General features: G+C 37.0%; 1 protein-coding gene and 1 pseudogene across 13 annotated transcripts in view; one reads left to right on the forward strand and one right to left on the reverse strand.

Moving 5' to 3' along the window:
- The window catches only part of ATOSA (atos homolog A), an 85,516-nt gene that overhangs the window by 19,574 nt on the left and 40,256 nt on the right, over positions 1–25,686 (forward strand). The gene's annotated exons all lie outside the window — the stretch shown is intronic.
- On the reverse strand, positions 7,956–11,237 carry LOC149750187 (translation machinery-associated protein 7 pseudogene; annotated as a pseudogene).

A 25,686-nucleotide genomic window follows, 5' to 3' on the forward strand; every position in this document is an offset into this window, starting at 1 on the left:
CACAACTACTGAACCCACGTGCCACAACTACTGAAGCCCACCGCCTAGAGCCTGTGCTCCGCAACAGGAGAGAAGCCACTGCAATGAGAAGCCTGCGCACCGCAACCAAGAGTAGCCCCTGCTTGCCACAACTAGAGAAAGCTCAGGTGTAGCAATGAAGATCCAATGCAGCCAAAAATTAATTAATTAATTATTTTTTAAAAAAATAATGATATTTTTATTAAGACCAAGTACTATAGGATATTAAAAATGGATTCTTATACCTGATCTTGATACTTATTAAATCTGACTAGTGTGTGGGTATTATTAGAGTGTTTGTCCACTAGCTTAGATTATAAATAATCCCTGTTCTAGCTCATTTTAAACAATGTAGTATGAGTGATGCCAAAAAACAGGCTAGAACATTTTCTTCTCTCCAAGATCTTAGATTTTGTAAACAAGGCTCTGCTCCTGGAACTAATGTAGGTCATCATAACTCCAAATCTTCTGAAAGATGAGAATCCCAATTAAGTCTCTTAGGTACATTTTACTATTTTTAATTTAAGAAGTGTTTTAGCTCTTAAAAACACAGTATGTTTGGATTGTTGTTTGGCCACGTGGTTTATTGGTACCATGTCATAATAAATACAAATCACTGGATAATCATTTCAGCAATAATGATCACTAGGAATCTCCATGTGAGTGGAAATTAATATCGCTTTTTATGGCTTAATTTATCCCAGTAGTGACCTGACAGCATAATTTTTGAATAAAAACTCTGATTTAATTAGAAAAACCATAAATTTCCCTAATTTCCCAAACTGTAAAATTTAGTTTTGTTTAGTCTTTCTTGCAAATAAGTTAGTGAGCTGTGAAACGTGTTGTCAAAGTGACATCATTTAACAAACTTAAAAAATATCAGTGTCGGGCTTCCCTGGTGGCACAGTGGTTGAGAGTCCGCCTGCCGATGCAGGGGACACGGGTTCGTGCCCCGGTCCGGGAAGATCCCACATGCCGCGGAGCGGCTGGGCCCGTGAGCCATGGCCACTGGGCCTGCGCGTCCGGAGCCTGTGCTCCACAGCGGGAGAGGCCACAACAGTGAGAGACCCGCGTACCGCAAAAAAAAAAAAAAAAAAAAAAAAATCAGTGTCATAAAAATCTTTCTTTGGTAGTCAAGATTTAAATTTTATCCCCACTGTTATTAATATGGGATACTACTGATGTATTGCCCTTTATTTGTTGGTATGTGTATGTGTGTATGCATGTACATTTGCTCTTTAGTAACATCTTATGGAACTGATGTTTGCAAAAGAAAAGAGGACACTTAAATTGCTTGAGAGCAAGTATTGGACTAGATGGTTCATAACTCTTAGAGAAATTATTACTCCCACTTTACAGATGAAGAAATAGACTGAGGTAGGTTAAATAATTTGATAGCACAGCTTGTTAAGTGCAAAGAACTTGAACGCTAGACTGTCTGGCTCTTCTCCATTATGTCTTGCTGCTTTAAGGGATCTTTTCAGTAATTACACTGGATTTTGTGCAAACATGTTTACTGTGCCAACCCGTAGAAGACTGACCACCAGGGATGACAATATCCTATTTGTGTAGCATTTTGCTGTTTTCAAAATAATTGTTTCTTGTCCTATTTGATCCTTGCAACATACCAATATTGCAGGCAAAAAAAAAAATAGAAAAGGAAAGGAAAAAAAAAAAAGATTCCTGACTTAGACGTGAGCAATTTCAGAGAAGTGCTTAAGATCACAAAGCTCATTAGTGGTAGAGTTCAGACTAGAGCCCAGATCTGTGGTTCCTGGTTCAATGTTCATTTGTATAATACTCCCTTTATACTTTCTCTGAATCAGGTATGTGTTCTGTGACCATAAAGTAGTGAAGTTTTACAGATTGAATCTTTTATTGTGCCTTCACTATTGCTACAGCCTGGCTCCCTGTTTAGCAGTCAAATCCTGTTTTTCTGTATTATAAGTAGTGTATCAATGACAGTTCTGAGGTGTAATGGGGCTGTAGTGGTGATTATTGAATGAGTAATAAGTGGAAAATGTTAACTTGAGATTTCTGTATTTAAACTTTATTCTTATGTGATGCCATATTTATCTTATGGAAATGTAATTATGAAAGGAATTGTTAGGAACACACATATTAGATTTAGGAAGACCTACTTCCTGGCTTTGCCCACTTAGTTCTGCTTACTTGGGCAGGTTACAAGCCAGTTTCCTTATCTCTCAGGATAGTTAACTACCATAGAGTCAGAAGAGATGGGCATGTAAAGAAATTAGCCCCATGCCTGGCCCGTGGGCCTACATATATAGCAGCTATGTAATCATTACCTTTGAAGGGTTATTTTTTTCTTCTAGAAGTATATCTTTTTGTTTAAAAACTGTCCAAGCTAACATGGTTATATCTAAGGTATCTTAAAAGTAGATAGTTCCCAATTATTTCTGCTAACAGAGGACACAAATGATCTGAAACAGTTGATAATTCAAATTTTTCCATTTTATATTTGGAATATGTACCTTAGAAAACTCTTATGGAAGATCTGCTTTCCTATTTATTTCCTTACATTAGTATAATATAAATAATTTATATTTCTTGAACTGGTCTATGGAGAGTACAGTTATGACCACGCTGGGCAAAAAGGGGGTTTTTCATGGTTAAGTGTTGAGAATTGAGAACCTGAGACTAGTACTTAGTATAGCATTTTATATTATTCAGATTCTTTTTTTTTTTTGGCTGTGCTAGGTCTTTGTTGCTGCGTGCAGGCTTTCTCTAGTTGTGGCGAGCGGGGGCTACTCTTTATTGCGGTGGCTTCTCTTGTTGTGGAGCACAGGATCTAGGCGTGCAGGGCCTCAGCAGTTGTGGCATGTGGGCTCAGCAGTTGTGGCTCGCAGGCTCTAGAGTGCAGGCTCCGTAGTTGTCGCGCACGGGCTTCGTTGCTCCGCGACATGTGGGATCCTCCCGGAACAGGGCTTGAACCTGTGTACCCTGCCTTGGCAGGCAAATTCTTAACCACTGCGCCTCTAGGGAAGTCCTATTCAGATTCTTAACTTGTAGACTGTTGAGATTATTTATAGCTTTGTGTACCAAGATGACCCAGGAAAAAAAGCATGCATTCTTCAGAGTTATATAAAGTGCCATTTTGAAATTTATTTACCATTTAGAAAACTGGTAGCAGAGGAAGCATTTCACTAAATAAATCTCTTGGTTGGATTTTACTTTTTAAGGTGGCATGTCTCTTGGAGTTCATTTTATTCACTTATAATTACATATTTCTGATTAAAGGTAATATTTTTTCAATAAGTTCTCTTTATATATGTTAATCAGTAGTTTTAGATTATAGAAACAGGCTATCATTAGCCTTTAATTAAAAAGTTTAAGAATTCTAACTGAAAGGAAGTATTCTAAAACAGTTTAGAGATTATATATTCTTTTTTTCAAAGATATAGGAAGAAGTTAATTTTGTTTTTGTTTTTGTTTTTTTGTTTTTGTGGTATGTGGGCCTCTCACTGTTGTGGCCTCTCCCGTTGCGGAGCACAGGCTCCGGACGCGCAGGCTCAGCGGCCATGGCTCACGGGCCCAGCCGCTCCGCGGCATGTGGGCTCGTCCCAGACTAAGGCACGAACCCGTGTCTCCTGCCTCGGCAGGCGGACTCTCAACCACTGCGCCACCAGGGAAGCCCAGAAGTTAATTTTGAATTATAAAGTTATTCATCCAAAAATTTAAAAAAATTTATTTCCTTTGACTTCTAGTTGTATGACTTGAGTAAATAAACATTTAGAGCTGATTTTCTTATTTGAACAAGGCCGATAATGATACTTGTATTTACCTCCCAAGGTTATGAAATCAAATAAAATAGTATGTGGAATATAAATCAGGCATGGTGTTAGGTAAGCAATAATGTAGACAGATGTAGTACCTCCCTTTAAAGCACTTACAGTGTAGTGGAGGAGAATGTCCAACCAGTCTTTTTGCAAATAATTATTTAACATTCTGTGAGCTAAGTACTAAGAAAAAAGTACAGGGAGCCTGAGACTAGTCTTGGCTCACAGAAAGCTGCCCCGGGGAAGAGAAATTTAATGGAGACTTATCAATGGAAGGGGTTGTGGGAGACCAGTCCTAGCAAAAGAAGAATAGTATTTGCAAAGACCCTAAGTTTTGAAGAGACTTAGTAACCAAAAAAGCAGTCTGGCTGGCAAAGAGCACCTTTTAGCCTTCACAATAGTCCTGTGAGTTAACTCCATTTTATAGATTAAAAAACTGAAGCTCAGAGTGGTTAAGTAATTTGTATAGTGTCTTACTGTTTGTAAATGGCAGATTCATATTTTGAACCCAGGTTGGTCAGCCTGACTCCAGCGTCCTTGTTCTCTCTACTATGCCATTCTTTCTCCGAGTCACTTAGCTCAGCGGTTATTGTGCTCCTAAACACATCTTCTCTCTTGTTATTTCTCAGAGGGCTTAGCAGCTCTCCCTCTGGCTAATTGTGGAGCCAAGGATCAGATTCTTTCCTTACACTAAGGTAATAATAAGATTTAACTCTTACAGGTTATATCTCTTGTTTGTATACTGTAGAACTCGAGAGATCCTAAAAGCTTTTTCAAGGGTAGGAATTTTGTAGATTCTGGGGCTGATATGAAACTGCAGTGTTGTTTGTAGCCTCTCATTTAAAAATAGCCTCGTGGTGCTCATGGGGTGCTTTAGTAGTGCCAACATTTCCATCAGCCTCTCTGCCCTACCCACAAGACACTCCACATAAACAAAGATCTGAGTAATAAACAGTATGCTTCTGCTGTTGCCTCTTCCTACTCCCACAAACCCCTCCTGTATAGAAATCCTAATGCCACCACTAATAATGCATTTTATTGGAAGAATGCAAATTAAAAGGGTTTCATTGCTTTAAAAATTTGAAAAACACTATCCTAGCTTGTGTGAAGTTCAAGGGAAATATTTCCTAAATGAGGAATTTTTCCGATTCTTCGTATCTGTTTATCTCCTACTACACTTGCATTGACTCCCCCAAACATCTTCGTAAATTGGGGATGGATTTTTGTTTTTGTTGTTAAAGCTTGTGGAGATAGTGTAGATTGGTACATTGAAGCCCAGTATTTGAAACCTAGGGGTAAAAAAATTCCTATGCCTTCCTGTCTCCAGATACTTTTATGATAGAGAAAATAAATTAATCCAGGGTCAGTGCCGTTGTTTTATATTTTATGTCATTGTCGTTTATGTAAGAAGAGATATTATTAATGCAGATACCTAGTTAAATCTTTTATTGTTGTCAGTTTATTAAGCAATTATTTTTTCCTTTTAAAATCTTTTTCTAAGTCTGTTAACCTCAGTTTTTCTTGCCCTCTTAAAAGGCACTGCATAAATTTGAGGGAGGACTATTTTTAGGCCCTGTCTCATTTTAACTATCTAACTGGTCCTGCGTGATTTTCTTGGAATTTGTGAACTTTGTTGTAAAGTAATTCATAGTTCTAGGTAGATGGAGGTTGATGCTTTATCCTAATTGTCGAAAATTTTTGTATTCTTTGTTTTCAGAGGGTTTCACTTGGTAGAGCCTGATTTACTTGAAATGCGAAGTAATAAATTGATTCCCTCCACTACCCCTCTTTGTCCTCAGTTTTATGTGAAACACTGACTGAAGTAAATGTTTGCCCTATGAATTTCTCTCCTTTTTAAAAGCACCCAGAGATGCACATTTTAGGGGCTCATGCTAGAATACTTTGTCATTATCGTTCTCCTGATCTTTCCTTTCACGTTGCCTAAACACAGCTGAGTTGGTAAGAGGAGCAAAGACAACAAGATACCACTGCCAAGCAGACAGGAAGCTGTAGTGGACCTAGCGAGCAGGGGCGGCAGAGCGTATCCTCCATCCAATCAGCTGTGAGTGCTGTTGCTATGTGAGCTCTTACTCTGCTGCCTTTGTGAAAAACCTTACACAGAGGGAAGCGGAATCAGCACCCACTGCTGAACATTTGTTTTAACCACTGCAGACATCTGGATCCCTCAGTTACTGACTGTATAGCTATTGACAGCCAGAAGGCCACTTATTTTATACAAGGATTCCAGTATGGTTTTCAGTGGAAACAAAGGGCTTCACAGAGAAGGTGTGTAATGAAGTGTTTTCAACGGCTTTATTTTTAAGCTTCCAATTTTCTGTAGCTGTTTACAGTTGTAGTGTTTGATTTGTGTGGATTTTTAATAAATAGGTCCAGGAAGATGATCTCAGGTTGAAAAACATTGAACTTAGGGAATTTTCTTTAGCTTCATATAGCCTGTTTTCTTTGAACAGCATTGCTTAAAAGATTTTTAAAATGCTGATCTGAACAATGAGTAGGGAGAAAAGAAACCAAAATACAATATGCTTACTTTAATGGGGAAAAAATATGATAAAAATGAGAAAACTGGGAAGAGAATGAGGTTTAGACAGAAGTATTAACTGTACTTGGGGGTAGAAGGTGTTTTTAAAATAAAAGCTGTTAAGGAGAATGTATTTAATATAAGTTACGTATTTTTAACTGAAATTCATTGTTTCTGAATTTGACAGAGATTGTCAGAATTTAGCTTAGTGAGAATTTTGACATACTTTTGACATGGTGTCTTTCTATAAAGGATTTGTGAAGATGCTACCTCAAATTGTATAACCTCTTAATTATTTGATCTGTTGGCTAGTACTTCTCAGTTCAGATAAAGGATAGTAGTAAAATCCAACTGCAAAGGTAGTGGCATGTTCTATTAAATGTCCATATAGAAAACTGAAAAAATAAAGTATTTTGAAGACAAACCAGAAATGTTTAAGATAATATCTTAAAATTAAACCTTAATTAAATATAATAATTCCATATCTGACTTAGTTAATACTGCAAATATAGTAGTCTTATTAAATTGAACCTAATTCAATATTTGTAATAATTGAACAGAATATGGGTTACAGTTTATGAGATCTGTAAAAACCAGTTTATCCAACTAATTATAGGCAAGTTTTAAAATATCTTAGATATAAAGAAAAGTTTTACATAATTTCAAATACTGTGAAATTATATTTTACATAGTTGATTTAGCTAATGATTCTCTTAAATTAATTAAAGCAGAACAGAATACTAATTAGTATATTGCCCATTTATGAACAGTTTTCTTTTGCTTATCCTGTTTCACCTGGTTGTGTAAGTGGCTCCTTTTTAATTCACTAGGTAACTTATGTCTGAATAAAATTAATATAATATAAATTCCAAGTTAATATTCAAGCTTTATTTTTTATCTCTACAAATGATATATTTTGGAATAGGATTGGTTTTGATATTGTTGTTCTCTTCAAGAAGTGCTTGTCATTAGGAAGGGGTAGCATTATTTGATAAGAGAGGAGAGATATATCTTTTCTTGAAAAGAACTCAAAATACATTTCATGCTTTTGCGCCCATTTCTGATCATTTTTAAAGATACATATATATTTATAGTAAGTTAAGGATTTCAAATAGGAGATGAAAATTTACAAAATAAATTGGCCTTAAACGTTAAAAAAGTGTTTTATGTGAGCCTACATGTTGCTAAACTTTAAAAGACTGGCATTTCTTAGTTTTTTCAGTTCGTTACGTGTACCCCCAAACTTGAACTTGATAGGAGCTATAAAAATGATGGCAAAATAAGGAAAGCTATTATAGTTTTTGGACTTGGTGGCCTTTGCAATATAAAGCACTCATTTGCAGAAGAGGAGCTATGAGAAGGGCAGGGATGGGAGGCAGAGGTATGCTGAGTAGACCCAAGTTCATCAAATGTAGCTCTAACCACATGGAAGTCAATCTAGTTATTTCCATTTTTTTTTAGCTATCACTCTCATCAACTACTATTTTATTTTTTAATATACAACCACAAAAACCAAAATGTTGCTTGAACTGGTTTACTACTCCCTTTTCCTTGGTTTATTTCTTAAGAATTAACAGACTTTCCAAGAGCAGGGTGATTTCATTCATATGCTGCAAAAATAAAGGTACATGATATTGGCAAGAAATTTGGATCTACTGTTGTGTCACACAAAAGCTTTGCCTTGTGTTGCAGGAGGAATAGTCTTGGCAGAATCCCAGATTTTATTCCTGGGCTCAGCCCCTAAAGATGGTTCTTACACGTCTTAACACATCTGAAAGTTCCTCTGGTCAAGGCTAGTGACACTGCTAGCATATTTCAACTCTTTGAATTTATCTATTATTTGACAATAGAATTTTAATTGTCTTATTCTGTGCCAAATCTTTAAATTAACTATACTTCTTTGTACTTGAAAATAGAAAAATACTTCAGTTCTCAAAAATAGTGATTTCTTTTTTCTCTTAGCCACTTGATACAGTGGCAAATACAAGTTCTTATATTTATCAGATGCAGTGTGATTGCTGTAACAGATTTTATTTTAAAATAATTTTTTTGTTTATTCTTAAATCACCAGGCAATAATATGAAAATAGTATTTCATTTATAGTTCTTCAAAAAAAAATTCTGTAATTTAAAATTTCAGGCTGGGAAGGGGTAACAATCTGAGTATTTCTTTCTCTTTTGGTCTTTTGTGAAAAATCATTCCTACAGCAAGTATTATCCCAAACGTTTGATTCCTACATGTATGCTCTAAGTGCTCTATGATACAATGTTTCTTTGACTCCTTCTTGCAGAAATTCCATCACTTGTTCATGTTCTGAATCCAAAAAAGATTTGATTATTATAGTCAGCTAGGCAGGGAAGTTTTGTCTTAACAACACTTTCTTTTTTAATGATTTTGTTTTTTACAAAAGTTTATTCTTAAATGTACAATAGGTTTCAAGACAACACTTCATTCTAGCTATAGGTGGCAACAGATGTTATGGCAGGGAATCCAGATGTTTAATCCAGATGTTTAAACAGGAATGGAATTAAGGATCATCATTGCCTCAGGCACAAGGAACAGCTTACTTTTTTTTTTTTGATAAGTAGACATATTTGATAATATATGGTAGCAAATCTAGATTCTCATTTCTTACCCCTGCCCCCCACCCCATAGATTGTTGTTGCTGCTGCTGTGTGCACATGTGTATGTGTGTGTGTGTTGTTCATTAACTTGCCTGGATACGTGGAGTCTAGAAGCAGCTTACTTTTTATCAGATTTCTTAATTCCGCCTGTGCCCAGGGGGCCTTTCCTCGCAGCCTTTGCTTTTAGCTCCTCGAGTTTCTTTTGCTCCTCCTTCAGTTTCTGCTAGAATGCCTTATCTTCCTCATCCATCTCCTTGGTTTGCATCTTGGGCTGCTTCAGGGGCTTCTTCTTGCCACTTTCGTGGCCCGACGTGGCGCCTGCCGCCCCTTCCCCAGACCCTGCCACCAGATGCCTCTTAACAACATTTTATCAAGCATTTTCATGTAGCAACAGTGTTATTGCACAAACTATATTGCTTTTGCAAGAGCATAGTAAATCTTTTTTTTTTTAATCTTCAGATGCCGTTGTATCTAAAACCAAAGACCCAAGTTTTTAAAAACATAGTCGTTTACTGTACTGCTTGAATCTGATTATATAATCCTTTGTGGTGAGGCTGAATTTTAAGTGGTAGTATGATGACTGTTACTTGAGAAACTGGAAATGTTGCCTTGTTGCTCACTAGTCTCTATTTTACTCATTTAAAGACTTCTGAACATCAAAGGATCTGAATTATAAGGTTTATGATAAGCACAGGGACATTAAAATTATAAATTACAGGAAGTAGTCAAGATAGGGTAGAAAAAATAGCTGGGCCCTAAGGGTCATACATAGTTGGGCCTCAGATTTTGCTGTAGGCTTCTTGTCATCCAGAGTATGAAAGGGAAACTCCGCCAGTTATTTACAATCCTTGTTATTTACATAATATTTTTTGCTAAATATTAACCATTCTCTTTTCTTTAAAATTATTCTACATTTTTAAATTCTGAGAATTTTAAGTATAGTTTTTAATATTTTTCCCTCTAAATTTCACATATGCAGATATACTTTTATGCAGATGTCTCAATTTACTTTATGACCCAGAAAGTCGTGGAAGTTTGGGGATTTGAGCAGAAGAAAGGGCAAGGCTGATAGGGAAGTATGCGACTAAACCTCTGAAGAAAGATAATAGTTAATAATGGCAAGGAAATAATGAGTAAATGGGAAGATAAATGAAGAAGAGAAGGCAGAAAAAAATTTGTTTGATGTAGTGTTATTTTTGGTGTGTGTGTGTGCACACCTGTGTGTGCATACAAGTGCCCACAAGTGCTGGGCTGACTGACTAGAGTTGGTAAATCCACTGGGGATTTGTTTACCGGGAAGTAATTCATTTCTGACTTTTCTTTTGAATTCCTCAACTAGGATTGGGCTAAGGGTGACCTTGTATTTACTACTCATTAATGACAAGGGACAAGCCAGCTGTCTGGAAGCCAGAAATTAAATATTGTCACATACATGATGAATGTAACTGTTTTGAAATATAAGAACTTACAGAATAAAAATGTGGTGGTGTAGGGCTAAAATTTGAAAACTCAAACTTCTAAGCCAAAATGTTCAGAAAATGCTCTTTTGTCATTTTAATAAGTACACAAAATTTCAGATTCTTTTCAACTGAGCACAGTATTTTCATTGCTTTGGGTGGTGATAATTTTAAGTTATTTTGGGAGAGAGGGTTAATCTGGGTTCCCATCCTGGTTTTCATATTTTCATCAAGTGCTAAGATTTTGTGATTCTTATGTGAACTATTGTTTTTTATTCATTTATTTTATTTATTTATTTATTTTTGGCTCTGTTGGGTTTTTGTTGCTGCACACAGGCTTTCTCTAGTTGCAGCGAGCGGGGACTACTCTTTGTTGCTGTGCGCAAGCTTCTCATTGCGGTGGCTTCTCTTGTTGTGGAGAAACGGCTCTAGGTGCGCAACACAGGCTCTTAGTTGCTCCGTGGCATGTGGGATCTTCCCGGACCAGGGCTCGAACCCGTGTCCCCTGCATTAGCAGGCGGATTCTTAACCACTGCGCCACCAGGGAAGCCAACATAAACATATTTAGTCTTCCAATTTGCTGAAGATAAAGTTTAGCTTACTGAGGATTAGAGAACAAGCAAATGTAAAGAAAAGACAGTCTCTTGCAAGTGTACTCCATTTTTTCACTGTCAATGCATTCAGTGGTACTGCCCAAGTGGCTTCTGCATTGGGTCCAGAGACTATTTCACATCTAACAAAAAGGGTAGGAGAACCTTTTTAGAAATAAGTATCCTGATTTTACCTGATTGCATTGCATTGGTGTATTTGTTTACCTTAAATCATTTTTTTCTGAAAAATATCCACACAGAAAAGGAAAAAAAAGATTGCTGTATGTCATTGTTTCTCATTTAGGGTACTAACCCTTTTGAGAATCTGCTGAAAAATATCAACCCTCTTGCTAGGAAAAAAAATGCATCTGTGTATATACATACATAATTTTGTGGAAAATATCCAGAGGTTCATAAATTCTCTTAAGAAATCTTGTTAAACATAATTTGCCTTTAGTCAGAGAATAAAAGCATTAATTTTAGAGAACTGAGGTTTAAAACAAACTGGATAAAAACTTCAGGATATGTATACAAGCAAAGTGTTAAGTAGTGAACATGGGATGCTGTTTTGTAACTTCTGAGGAGAGGGAAAATGTTCTAACATGTACTCTGTACATTAATACTCTTGCAAATGGATTTGTCCTAGGGAGTGCCCCATATTCCTGCGCTGACTCCTATATTCTGGATGGGCTTCTGGTAAAGAACCTAGTACAAAAGGACGAGGCCTGGAATGTAATATCTAGGTCCCCAGCACCTACATATCATCTCTGAGTTGTAGACTGAGATAAGAGGAGACCTAGAAGACACCTCCTATGGCCTTAGGCTTTTACCTGGATGCTCTTCCAGAAATAGCTCTGCCCTGGAGATGACAGGTCCACTGCAACGGATGTTACCTAATTCCATCTTTGTTCAAGAGAACTGAGCAGAACTGATCTTAGTGTGTATGTGCAAGTTTTCAACTCTTAACTAAAAACAACTCTATCCACTTTTTATTTGTGCTGGAGTTTTAGGGTTCACACATACCAACACGCAGTCAGTGGAAAATATGAATGTTAAGAGTACTTAAAAGTAGGAATCATGCATGTGGTAGAGGGAAGGAGGTTGAAAGGACAGAATGTATTTTTGGGGACCAGCCTATGTTGTAACCATATTCCCACGAGATAAAAATGTAAGAAAGACTAAATTAGGTTAAGCTTGAGAGTAATTTTGGAAAGTTATGTGCCAGTTATCTGGGATTAGGAAAGCTGGAACAAAACAAAACAGAACTAGAATAGTGGATTGTTGCTTTTTTAGCACAGGGTCATGTTTTGAGTGTATAGCTAAATCTAGAACTTGTGGTTTTGAGAGACAGGACTTTGTTTCCTTTTTTTTTTTTTTTAATAAATTTATTTATTTTATTTTTGGCTGCGTTGGGTCTTCGTTGCTGCGTGTGGGCTTTTCTCTGGTTGCAGCGAGCAGGGGCTACTCTTCGTTGCAGTGTGCAGGCTTCTCATTGCGGTGGCTTCTGTAGTTGTGCAGCACGGGCTCTAGGCACACGGGCTTCATAGTTGTGGCACACAGGCTCAGTAGTTGTGGCACACTAGCTTAGTTGCTCAGTGGCATGTGGGATCTTCCTGGATCAGGTCTCGAACCCATGACCCCCTGCCTTGGCAGGCAGATTCCTAACCACTGCGCCACCAGGGAAGCCCAGGACTTTGTTTCCTTTTGTGGCAGCATTTTCTCAGCTTTTTGTCCCATGGTTCTTTCTGCATGTGGTATGGAGTGATAACACCCATATAATCAGGAATATTCCTACAAAAGTGGAAAGGACAATATTTTCTACTTGAGGATTTTCAGGCCCTGAAAAAGTGGTGAATTAGGCTTAATGGTTTACACAGAGCACAGAGAAATTAAAAAATAGGGTCAGTGCAAGTAAAAAGGAAATGAATAAAATCTGTGTAGCTCTAAGTTTGTGCCTGTGCATCTATGATATGTGGCTAAAAGCACAGTTCTGGCAGCCTGAACTTAAGGAGGCAAAACAAAAGAACACCTCAGTAACACTGACTAGGTCTAATTCTTTTTTTCTTTTTTTAATTTTTGGCCGTGCCACACAGCATGTGGGATCTTAGTTCCCCCACCAGGGATCGAACCTGTGCCCCCTGCAATAGAAGCGCCGAGCCCTAACCACTGGAACACCAAGGAATTCCCTAGTTCTTTCATTTTAAATACCATGCCTTCTGGGAGCTTTTTCTGATATCTAAGATTGAGTTCCCACCTAAGCATTCTAGTAACACCTTTATTATCTGTCAGGCATCACCCTGAATTAGACTTATCTGAATGTGCTCCATAAGACTGTCCTCTACTTGAAGGCATTCTCCCATTGCCTTCTGGAGAAGAGCTGGATTTCACTTGAATTTTTTGACATGCAGATACCTCTTTTTTCCACTCTTACCTTATAGCAAGTCTTTAAATTACTTAAAATACAGTTTTCTTTCTAGAGCTTAAGTTTCCCCCAGCTCATCACGTAAGCAATCAATAGGTTGGTATGATGAATTCTCTGTTATCCCTTAAAAGACTGTTGAGGCCTAGAAATTCCAATAACCAATATGGAAATTAGAACTCAGAAAGTACTCTCTCTTTTTTATTTTATTTTATTATTATTATTATTTTTTGTGTGGTACGTGGGCCTGTCACTGCTGTGGCCTCTCCCGTCGTGGAGCACAGGCTCCGGACACGCAGGCTCAGCGGCCATGGCTTACGGGCCCAGCCTCTACGCGGCACGCGGGATCCTCCCAGATCAGGGCACGAACCCGCGTCCCCGACATCGGCAGGTGGAGTCCCAACCACTGTGCCACCAGGGAAGCCCGTCTCTTTTTTATTTTTTAAAATGAAAATGTTTTTGTCCTGGGCTAGAGATGTGGTGATTACCTAATGCAATTTCTTTATTTTAAAAACAAATATTTCCTTGTCCCGTTTAAGAAAATTATATACGTAAGGGCATTAAAAAAAAACTCACAAAAACTATTTCAGTGCAAAATGTCAAATCCAAGAGAAGAAGAAAATTATAGTTATCTGGAAAGGGTAACAGCAAGCCTTTATCACTTTAACCAGAAATAAGCTGAAATAGGCAGAAAACAAAATATGATGGAACATTAACCATTCAGTATTTCAACAAGTGTTTGAGAGCTTCTTCATGCTAAGTGCTGTGCTGGGTAACTGTAAGAGAGTTGGTCCTTGTTCTCATGTAGCTTAGTGGGTTAGAGAAGAGAGGCAAATAGTGATTTATTTTTATCTGTGCTAAGTTTTAGGAAGGAAAAGCATAAGGTACAATGAGCTCTTCTCCTAAAAACAATAAAACATCATGGGAAGGTATAATAGGACCAGATGAGCTGGGATAAGACCTAGGGAAGAATTGTGTTTTTAAGCTGAACTAGAGCTCATTGTATTATTTCATACCCTGTTCTTTTTTTTTTTTTTTAACATCTTTACTGGAGTATAATTGCTTTGCAGTAGTGTGTTAGTGTCTGCTTTATAACAAAGTGAATCAGCCATACATATACATATATCCCCATATCTCCTCCCTCTTTCATCTCCCTCCCACCCTTCCTATCCCACCCCTCTAGGTGGTCAAAAAGCACCGAGCTGATCTCGCTGTGCTATTCGGCTGCTTCCCACTAGCTATCTGTTTTACATTTGGTAGTATTTATAAGTCCATGCCACTCTCTCACTTCATCTCAGCTTACCGTTCCCCCTCCCTGTGTCCTGAGGTCCATTCTCTACGTCTGCATCTTTATTGCTGTCCTGCCCCTATGTTCTTCAGAACCATTTTTTTTTTTTTAGATTCCATCTATATGAGTTAGCATATGGTATTTGTTTTCCTCTTTCTGACTTACTTCACTCTGTATGACAGACTCTAGGTCCATCCACCTCACTACAAATAACTCAATTTCGTTTCTTTTTATGGCTGAGTAATATTCTATTGTATATATGTGCCACATCTTCTTTATCCATTCATCTGTTGATGGACACTTAGGTTGCTTCCGTGTCCTGGCTATTGTAAATAGAGCTGCAATGAACATTGTGGTACATGACTCTTTTTGAATTATGGTTTTCTCAGGGTATATGCCCAGTAGTGGGATTGCTGGATCATATCATACCCTGTTCTTTTAATCTGTAGAACTTTGATCAAGTGGTAAAGTTAAATTTTTAACTTCATAAGAGTAGAGATTGTTAGAAAATGTAATTTTAAAAACCCATACACAAGTGTAACAAACAAATCTATTTTTGAATGAACTTAATAGCAAATTCTTTATGAAGAAAATTTTAAAACTCTTCCAAAGAATATTTTAGAAGGCTTGTATAAATGGTGAGATTTGAACCTTTAAAATGCAGTTTTAAAAAAGTTAGTTGAGGGCTTCCCTGGTGGCACAGTGGTTGAGAGTCCGCCTGCCGATGCAGGGGACGGGGGTTCGTGCCCCGGTCCGGGAAGATCCCACATGCCGCAGAGCAGCTGGGCCCGTGAGCCGTGGCTGCTGAGCCTGTGCGTCCGGAGCCTGTGCTCCGCAAAAAAAAAAAAGTTAGTTGAAGTGATTTTTGAGTCACTAGCTATAATTTTTGGGACTCATTGGTAAATTAGTGGGGTATCAAGAATGGAAAAGCAGTAAGAGTATTAGGAGAGTTGGAGCACAAAGGATGAACCACCTCCTTACCACAAAGTTTTTACATGGTGTGGCTTTAAGAACACTGGAATAGTTGGAGAGAGTGATTAAAACAACTGAGGTGGGGCTATGAGGCTTGCCAGGAGGGGAGTGCTGGAAACAAGAAAATTAGAGTGATTCAGTGGAATACGGAGGGGTGGGATATCTTGAGGTGGCTCTGGGAGAGAATAAGATCAGGTGAGCCAGACCATTGGATGCATAAAGGGCATTAATGACAGATAGCGTCCTTATTTTACCTCATCTCTCATTGCTTCTCTTTATGCAACCAACGCTTTGGCCAAACTGGGAATGGTGAGGGATCAGATATGGGAGATTGTTAATAGAAGCAGTCAGACTTTACTTATTGGAGGCGGGAGAAAGGGAGGAGGCATAGATAATTCTAAGATTTTGAGTCACAGAAAGCAAAAACAGCTGTAGTTGGGACAAGTTTTGTACTCTGACCAGCACCCCCATGATTATTTTTAGTTTGTGGTAGGCTAGATGTACCAGGATCACTCTGTGCTTGTGGACAAAGTGGTAAATGGGATGATAGTATTTTATAACTCCAAAAATTGGCACATGTAGAATCAGATATTATTTAAATTGGAAGGGGCCATCTAGTTTCACATTCCTTCATTTTACAAGTGAGTTTGTGTTTAATTGACCTTCCCCAAAGTCTTGGAACCAGTTCATGACAAAGCTGAAATTAGAATCCAGATCTTCTGACTTCTAGTATAGCATTTTCATACTTTTTGCAAGTTATTATAAAATTTTTTTCATTTGTTCTCTGTTTCATTGAGAGATCTGTCAATTTCAAGATCTGTTACAAGTATAAATGTTAGTGTTAAGATTTATTTAGCTATCAAAATTTAGGTAAAAGATCTAAGTTAAATATGGAATTAAAGCATGTTGGCAAGTTTATCTTCTAAACAGATGATTTTAAAATAATATAACAATAAATAATTGGTTGATGATGATAGCTATGCTTGACTGATGTATACTGGCTGAACTAAAACCAGTTTAATCTGGTTCTAGGAAATATCCTGTACTTGGCTGATTGAAGTTGACGATAATGACCACAGAGTTATCCAATAAAACGTTAATTAAAAGCATTACATTAACATTAAATCCCCCTGCTTGATCATTATCTTTATCAAAGGATACTGTCTTTGGCAGAGTTACCCATTTTAAAGGGGAAATAGAGCAATATGAAACTGCCTTTGAGGAAAAAAATTAGAGAGAAAAAAGTATTGTTTCTTTTCTTACCAACCTTATATATAGCAAGGTGATATCTTTACCATAGCCATTTACAACTAAACTGCAACTTCCATTCAAAATAATTGATCTCCCCACATTTGCACAGAGGTTAATGAATGAATCCACTTGAACAAACAAATGGTTAAAAGGGTGGCATTGTCTCCCTGCTTCAACTGGTTGGATCACTGAAGGAACCAGTAGGTATTCTTTCTTGGTGCTATTACATCATCTCATTTTCTTTTTGGCAAGCTATCTTTCTCAATGACTTCTGGTCCATTGCCCCCTTTTTTTTAGAATTGGCAGTTTTCCACTTTTGTGGAACATGGTCTCTACCCTCCCTATCATTGCTCCTTCAAATGATAGATAAGCTTCTCAGGCTGGTTGAAGTGGGAGCAGTAGAGAGAGAAAGAGGAAGAACCCCCAGAGAACTGTAGTTGGGCTCTTGGTTACTATTCACACAGGGCCTAAAGTCCAGTAGTTTTCAGGGTAGTAGTAGTGGTTCCCAAAGACTGGTCCTCAGACCTGTGCTAGTCTAACATAAGCTTTTCATTTGTCCATGGCAAAGATGGCAGCCTTTCTCAAGAGAGACTCCTTTTTCTGGATCATGACTGTTAAATTTTTGTTATTTCTTTTATGAAATGATGGTGAAAGTGAAAAGATAGATAGATAGTACTGTTTTTCTTTCTAATTTTGCTTTTAAGAAGTAAAGTATTTAAAAATCTTCAGAAGCTTTAGAGAGCTTATTTTAGCAAACTTTAGCAAACTTATTATAGTTTTTTATATTGTCATTGTTTCAGATCATCTTTATATCAGTTTATACATTATTGAAAAAAGTCTTAAACATAAAATTGTATGTATTGTTGTTTAACTTAATGGATTTTGAGTGCATTTTTCTAAATACTCTAATTATTTTAATGGCTGTTGGATATTCCATCATGTTGACATAACATCACTCAAACCATTTTTCATAGATAATTAAAAAAATTATTTTTAACTTTACTATTATAGTAGATAAAACATGGATTTTCAACATGGTTTTAATTGGTATTTCTTTGCTAGAGAGAGTAAACATTCCTCTCTATGTGTTTACTCTTTTTATTTCACCTTATGTGAATTCTTTCTCTTTTCAACTTTTGAAATAGTAAGTTTAATTAAAATAGCATATAGAATAATATAATATAAATAGGAACACTTTGTCAACCATATAGTATAGAAATATTTTCCCTTTTTTATAAATTTATTTTATTTATTAATTTTTGGCTGCATTGGGTCTTCGTTGCTGTGCACAGGCTTTCTCTGGTTGCGGCGAGTGGGGGCTACTCTTTGTTGCAGTGCACAGGCTTCTCATTGCGGTGGCTTCTCTTGTTGCAGAGCACGCGCTCTAGGCGCATGGGCTTCAGTAGTTGTGGCACGCAGGCTCAGTAGTTGTGACTCGCGGGCTTAGTTGCTCCATGGCATGTGGGATCTTCCCGGACCAGGGCTCGAACCCGTGTCCCCTGCGTTGGCAGGTGGATTCTTAACCACTGCACCACCAGGGAAGTCCCCTTCTACCTTTTACCTTTAAGAAATATAAAAAGAAATATATAAAATTTAGATTTAAAACATTTTAATCTGCCAATATTTTCCTTTGTGTGTATTTTTCTCTTTCCAAGCTGAGAAAGGTCTCATTATTCCACAGGTCAAATAAATACATATTGAATATTCTGCTAGTTTTCCCCATTAAAATTTAGATGTGATTCTTTTTACCTGTGAGGTATTTATTTTGATGTGTGCTCTAAAGTGCTATTTCTCAAAGTATGATTCAGAGATCACCTGCATCAGAGGCATAGAGCTTTCTTATTAAACATGCAGACCTCCTGAGTCAGAATCTCTGGGAGTAGGACCTGGGAATATACATTTTCTGCAAGCTCCTAAGATGATACTTGTATTAGGATCCTATTTCTGCTGTAAGAAATTGCCACAACTTTATGGCTTAAAACAACATACACTCATGGTCTCACAGTTCTGGGGTCAGAAGTTTACAATGGGTCCAGAGGGCTGTCTTCCTCCTTCTGGAGGCTTTAGGGGAACGTCTGTCGCTTTGACTTTTATAGCTTTCTAGAGGCCTCCTATTTTCCTTGGCTCATGGCCCCTTCACCAGTCTTCAGAGGTAGCAATGTAGCATCATCTTTCACCTCTACCTCCTGCCTCTTTTTTTTAAGGATTTGTGATTATGTTGGGCGTACCAGGATAATCCAGGGACCCCTCCCCCACCATCTCAAGATTAACTTAATCACATCCTCAAAGTTCCTTTTCAATGTAAAGTTACATATACACAGGTTCCAGAGATTGGGACATGGACATTTTTTGGGGGGTCATTACTCTGTCTACCATAATATTTAGAAAAATTAAAATTTGAGAAACACTGGTGTATGATAGATACTCAATATTTTTCCCTTAATCACTGTATATATATTTGAACTGTTATTAAATAATATTGTTCTGTCTTGGAAAGTTTATATAAGATAGAGGTCTTAAAGTTTTATATATAATTAGTCATTTTAGGAGTTCTCTATTTCAGTAATCTTTTAAAAAATATCTAGCAAAGTAAAAAGTTGGTAATGCTCTAGTTTTTATGGTAGGTATTTCTTATCTGTGATTTTAAAAGCCTTTAAAGGCATGTATCTTTATTTGATTCTCACTGCCCCCTCCCCCAGTTTTGAAAAATTTGATTAAAAATTACAGTAATAGTACATGGTGTTTGAAAAAAAATTCAAACAAACAAAAAGTGTATAAACAAATAGGGAAAACTCCTTACCTCTTCCTATGCCTACTTTCCCAGGGGTAAACAGTATCTATAGTTTTGTACTTGTATCTTTACTCTTTCTCCTGTCCTCATATAAGTATATATAATATTAGATGTCTTAAAACTCTCCCAGGCTCAGCGGCCATGGCTCATGGGCCCAATCGCTCTGCAGCGTGTGGGATCTTCCCAGACGAGGGCACGAACCCATGTCCCCTGCATCGGCAGGCGGACTCTCAACCACTGCGCCACCAAGGAAGCCCTTAAAACTCTTTTTAAACAAAAATAGGATCATACTCTCTCTATATAATTGACACACAGCACTGTATAAGTTTAAGGTGTACAGCATAATAATTTGACTTACCTGCGTCATGAAATGATTATCACAATAACTTTAGTGAACATCCATCATCTCAAAATTAAAGAACAGGGAAAAAAACCTTTTTGTGTGTGATGAGAACTCTTAGGATTTACTGTCTTAACTTTTATATGTAACATACAGCAGTGTTCATTATATTTATCATGTTGTACATTACATCCCTAGTACTTATTTATCTTATAACTGGAAGTTTGTACCTTTTGACCACCTTCTTCCAATTCCCCCTTCACCCACCTCTTGCCTCTGGTAACCACAATGATCTATTTTTCTATGAGTGCATTAGTTTTTTGTTTTTGAAGTACAGTTAACATCCAACACTATATTAGTTCCTGTTGCACCAGCATAGTGATTTGGTATTTATACATTTCAAAATAACCACCATGATAAGTGTAGTTATGATATGTCACCATACCAAAGATATTACATAGTTACTGGCTATATTCCCCACACTGTACATATCATACCCATGACCTATGTCTTTTCTCCCCTCACCCCCTTCCACTTTGGCAATTTGTTCTCTATATCTATGACCCTGTTTTGTTATGTTCGCTCATTTGTTTTGTTTTTTAGATTCCATATGTAACTGAGATCATACAGTATTTGCCTTTCTCTGTCTGATTTATTTCATTTAGCATGATAGCCTCTAGGTCCATCCATGTTGTTGCAATGGCAAAATTTCATTCTTTTTTGTGAGTAATATTGCATTGTATATATAAACCATAGCTTCTTTATCCATTCATCTGGGCACTTGGGTTGCTTCCATATCTAGTCTATTGTAAATAATGCTGCAGTGAACATAGGGGTGCATATATCTTTTCCAATTAGTGTGTTTGTTTTCTTTGGATAAATACCCAGGAGTGGACTTGTTGGATCCTATGGTAGTTCTATTTTTAGTTTTCTGAGGAACCTCCATACTGTTTTCCATAGTGGCTGCACCAATCTACATTCCCACCAACGGTGCCCGAGGGTCCCCTTTTCTCCATATCCTCACCAACACTTGTTATTTGTTGTCTTTTTGATAATAGCCATTCTGACAGGTGTGCCAAGTATGACTTTTTGCCAACTTCAGAATAATACCTGAGAGAGAGAAAGAGATCTTAAAGATTTTAAGAAAAGTTGAAAGCCTCCTCCTTATATAATGGAACTGAGATTTGAATCCATTCAGTCTTTCTTCCAGGACTCCCCACAACTATTTAAGGGAAAAAAAATTTTTGGACCAGCTGACATAAGTTATTTTTTAATTACATTGTAGAAAACTGAACTCAGTATAATTTTTTTATAGACCTCGTACAACTATAAAACCAAAATGATTTTTAAAACCTAAATGCAGGCCATCATCAAAAAGTCTACAAACAATAAATGCTGGAGAGGATGTGGAGAAAAGGGAATCTCCCTACACTGTTGTTGGGAATGTAGATTGGTACAACCACTATGGAGAACAGTATGGAAGTTCCTTAAAAAACTTAAAATAGCTACCATGTGATCCAGCAATCCCACTCCTGGGCATATATCTGGAGAAAACCATAATCCGAAAGGATACATGCACCCCAATGTTCATTGCAGCACTTTTTACAATAGCCAAGATCTGGAAGCAACCTAAATGTCCATCAACAGAGGAACAGATAAAAAAGGTGTGGTACATATATATAATGGAATATTACTTAGCCATAAAAAAGAAGGAAATAATGCCATTTGCAGCAACATAGAGATTATCATACTAAGTGTAGTAAGTCAGAGAAAGACAAATATCATACAATATCGCTCATATATGGAATTTAATTTTAAAAAGATACAAATGAACTTATTTACAAAACAGGAGCTGACTTATAGATATCAAAAACAACTTATGGTTACCAGAGGGGAAACATGGGGGAGAGGGTTAAATCAGGAGCTTGGGATGAACACACGCACACTACTATATATAAGATAGATAACCAACAAGGACCTACTGTAGAGCACAGGGAACTCTATCCAATATTCTGTGATAACCTATATGAGAAAAGAATCTAAAAAACAATGAATATATGTATCTGTATAACAGAATCACTTTGCTGTACACCTGAAACTAACACAACATTGTAAATCAACTCCAATAAAATTAAAATATTAAAAAAGTTTTTAAAAATTAAAAACTAAGTGCAAATAAAACTGTAGAACCAGTAAACTTTAAATCATTATGATGTGTTACAAAGTTACTGGTCAAAATGTGACTATCATGATTGGTATTATGGGCCAAGTCCTTCTGAGATGAACGTGCCTACCATACTATGGCTCGATATTTGCTTGTCCCATTTGACTCATTGTCAACTTTTGTTGGTACCCCAGGCCACCATTTTGCACACAATATAAAAACATCATCTGTGTTAAGTCCACCTCTCTCACTAGCCTAGAGCTGTTAAAGTCGTGTTATTTAAACACCAGCAAAACTGTAAATGTAAATCATAATAGTACATATGAATATAGCACTGACATTATAAGGCAATCCTTGATTATCATTGTCCACGATGTTCCAGGCTAGGTTTTTGCTCATTTTTTGAGATTTTCATTGAAAGTAAATCACGTGTTAAATTTGGAGAAAGAGCTGTCAGATCCCCAGAATGTCCACAGACCCCAGTCTGAGAACCACTTCTACCTCAGTTACATATTATAAATGGATATTTGAAAATTCACAGCTGTAACTGAAAATGTAACTCCAGTGTACATATGTTAAAGCAGGTCTCTTGCTTTTCGAATGTCACCACTATTTTCTCCATGTACCCCCTTGCCTAATATCCTCATTTTCTCCCCTTGCTTAGCCTCAAGCTTCCAATTAGAGCAGTGGTTCTCAATCCTTGTTGCATTAAAATTACATTAGAATTACATAGGGAGCTTTTATAAGAATATAATATCCAGTCTTGGATGTGTCCCTGGGTTTTGTTTCTGTTTTTTTGTTTTGTCTTATACTTTGTTTTTAAAGCTCTCCAGTTTGTTCAATGTGCAGCTGGGATTCCAAACCACAAGATTCTAGAACTATTGAAAATTTCTATCCAGATACTTTGGCTTATTAAGGAACAGTAAGACTATGTATTATATAAAACTGCTTACTGTATGCCATGTTGTCCAACACAACATACTGTTACCTCATGAAATCATTGATGCTATGAAATAGGTATTACCTCCATTTTTCAGGAAAGTAAAGTTTAGAGAGACTAAATAAGTTCCTTTGGGCTACATCGTTATTAGCAGCAGAACCAGGATTCAGATTGTCTGTTAATCATGATCTTAACCACGAAACTATAAATATCCAGTCTTATTTCACCCTTTTATTACAATATAGATTAACCAGTCACTGTTAAACACACACTTTGATGAAGGTGTTTTTACTTTGAATAATGAATGTACATAGTTTGACTAAAAATATATAAGCGTAAAGTATGAATGCAGTTCATATGAACACCTGCAGCTGTAGCTCTCTCTCTTTTTTTCCCATTCAGTTAAGAAGTTTCTTGGAGAAATGATTTCATTCTCCAAGGTTGGATTTCTTCTCAAAAGAGGCTGAAAAGCATTCAGTTAGTTAGCTTACTTTGTTTTCAGGTCTATTAAGAAATAACTGCATTTAAATCAGATTCTGATTAAACTTATAATTTTAGGATTACCATATTTGGTTGATTTTAGCATGCACATTTTCTATATTTTAAATCTTTGAAATCAGAAAGAAATTTGTTTCTTACACTTTGATGCACACTGTAGTTAAATTGGCAGATTTTTCTTTCTTAATGAAAGATAAAATAGTCATGTATCTTAAAATTAATGACATCTTAGATTTGATGAATTAACAATAGTGGTTATATATGAATGACCATTCCATATATAATCAGGCTATTTTTGGAGGTAAAACAGTGTGATGTATTCTCAGTATCATTGTGAAGATTAAATAAGATAAAATAATCATCACAGTATCTGGCACATAGTAAGAGCTTAGGAAGTGTCAGCTGTTATTATAGCATTGTAAATACTAGTGTTATAATTGCATGATGGATCCACAACCACAGACCAGAGAAAGGTGTCCAAGCAGTCTTCAGTTTGTAAGTGAAACTTATTTAAGTTATTTCCTGTAGGTGGGTTCTTTTATAAACAAATCTGACTGACATTAAATTGATATTTCCAAGACTGCTGTATTTATAGAATGCTGAAAGCCATCATTATACAATATACTCCACTGTACTGCTCATTAAGGACTCTTACTCTGGCATATTCTCAAAATACAGAATTTAACATAGGTATTCAATAATCTAGTCTAGGGGAATTTTGTCCAAGAAGCTCAGCACCAGAGGTTCTATGAGAAACAATATTATTGTCAGTAGACTTTGAGAATATCAGTTATAATAAGAACTGTGCTTCCCTCAGTCACTTAACTTTTTACCTGTAATACAAGTTAAATGGCAAATAATGTTGCAGAAGTAGTGTTTCTCCCTTCTTTCAGTAACTTACACATTTTTTTCAGACCCTGAAGAATTTTAAGTATACTCATACTTATCAGGCATTAAAATGCTTTAATATAAAACATAAACTATGTTAATTTAAGTTTGTACAGAACGTCTTTTTTTTTTTTGATCCTGGGACAGTGATAGCTCATCTGAGCTTTGATCATTTTCTTTTGTGCTTCTTATGTTGCTTTCTACTATATATATATATTTTTTTTGTTGTTTTTTTTTTTGCGGTATGCGGGCCTCTTACTGTTGTGACCTCTCGCATTGCGGAGCACAGGCTCCGGACGTGCAGGCTCAGTGGCCATGGCTGACGGGCCCAGCCTCTCCGCGGCATGTGGGATCTTCCCGGACAGGGGCATGAACCCGCGTCCCCTGCATCAGCAGGTGGACTCTCAACCACTGCGCCACCAGGGAAGCCCCTGTAATTTTTGTTTTTGTCTTCATGTTTCATGCTTCCTGAGGGAAACTTCTTAAGTACAATTTTGGGATAAGTGAATAGATTATTTTCAGTATTGATTTTTATTTTTTAAAATCTGCAGAAAGTAAAAAAAAAAAACACCAAGGATATTTTTCTGGCATTTTATAGAAGGGAAATATTTTTTAATTAATAAACTTTTTTTAGAGAGAAGTGGTTTTTTTTTAAATATTTATTTATTTATTTTGGCTGCCCTGGGTCTTAGTTGCGGCATGCGGGATCTTTTTTAGTTGCAGCACGTGGACTTCTTAGTGGCGGCATGCGGACTTCTTAGTCGTGGAATGCAGACTTCTTAGTTGCGGCATGCAGACTTCTTAGTTGTGGCATGCATGTGGGATCTAGTTCCCAGACCAGGGATCGAACCCAGGACCCCTGAATCGGGAGCTCAGAGTCTTACCCACTGGACCACCAGGGAAGTCCCTAGAGAGAAGTTTTAGATTCACAGCAAGACTGAGCACAAAGTACAGAGTGCCATATACACCCTGTTCCCCACACATGCACAACTTCCCCCACTATCAATACCCCATGACACAGTGGTACATTTGTTACAATCGATGAATCTATATTGACACATCATCACCAAAAGTCTATAGTTTACATTAGGGTTCACTCTTGGTGAA

This window comes from Delphinapterus leucas, chromosome 2, assembly GCF_059928025.1.
Source record: "Delphinapterus leucas isolate spDelLeu-1000000601 "Yukka" chromosome 2, BTC_Dleu_Yukka2, whole genome shotgun sequence".
In the NCBI taxonomy this organism is placed as follows: domain Eukaryota; kingdom Metazoa; phylum Chordata; class Mammalia; order Artiodactyla; family Monodontidae; genus Delphinapterus; species Delphinapterus leucas.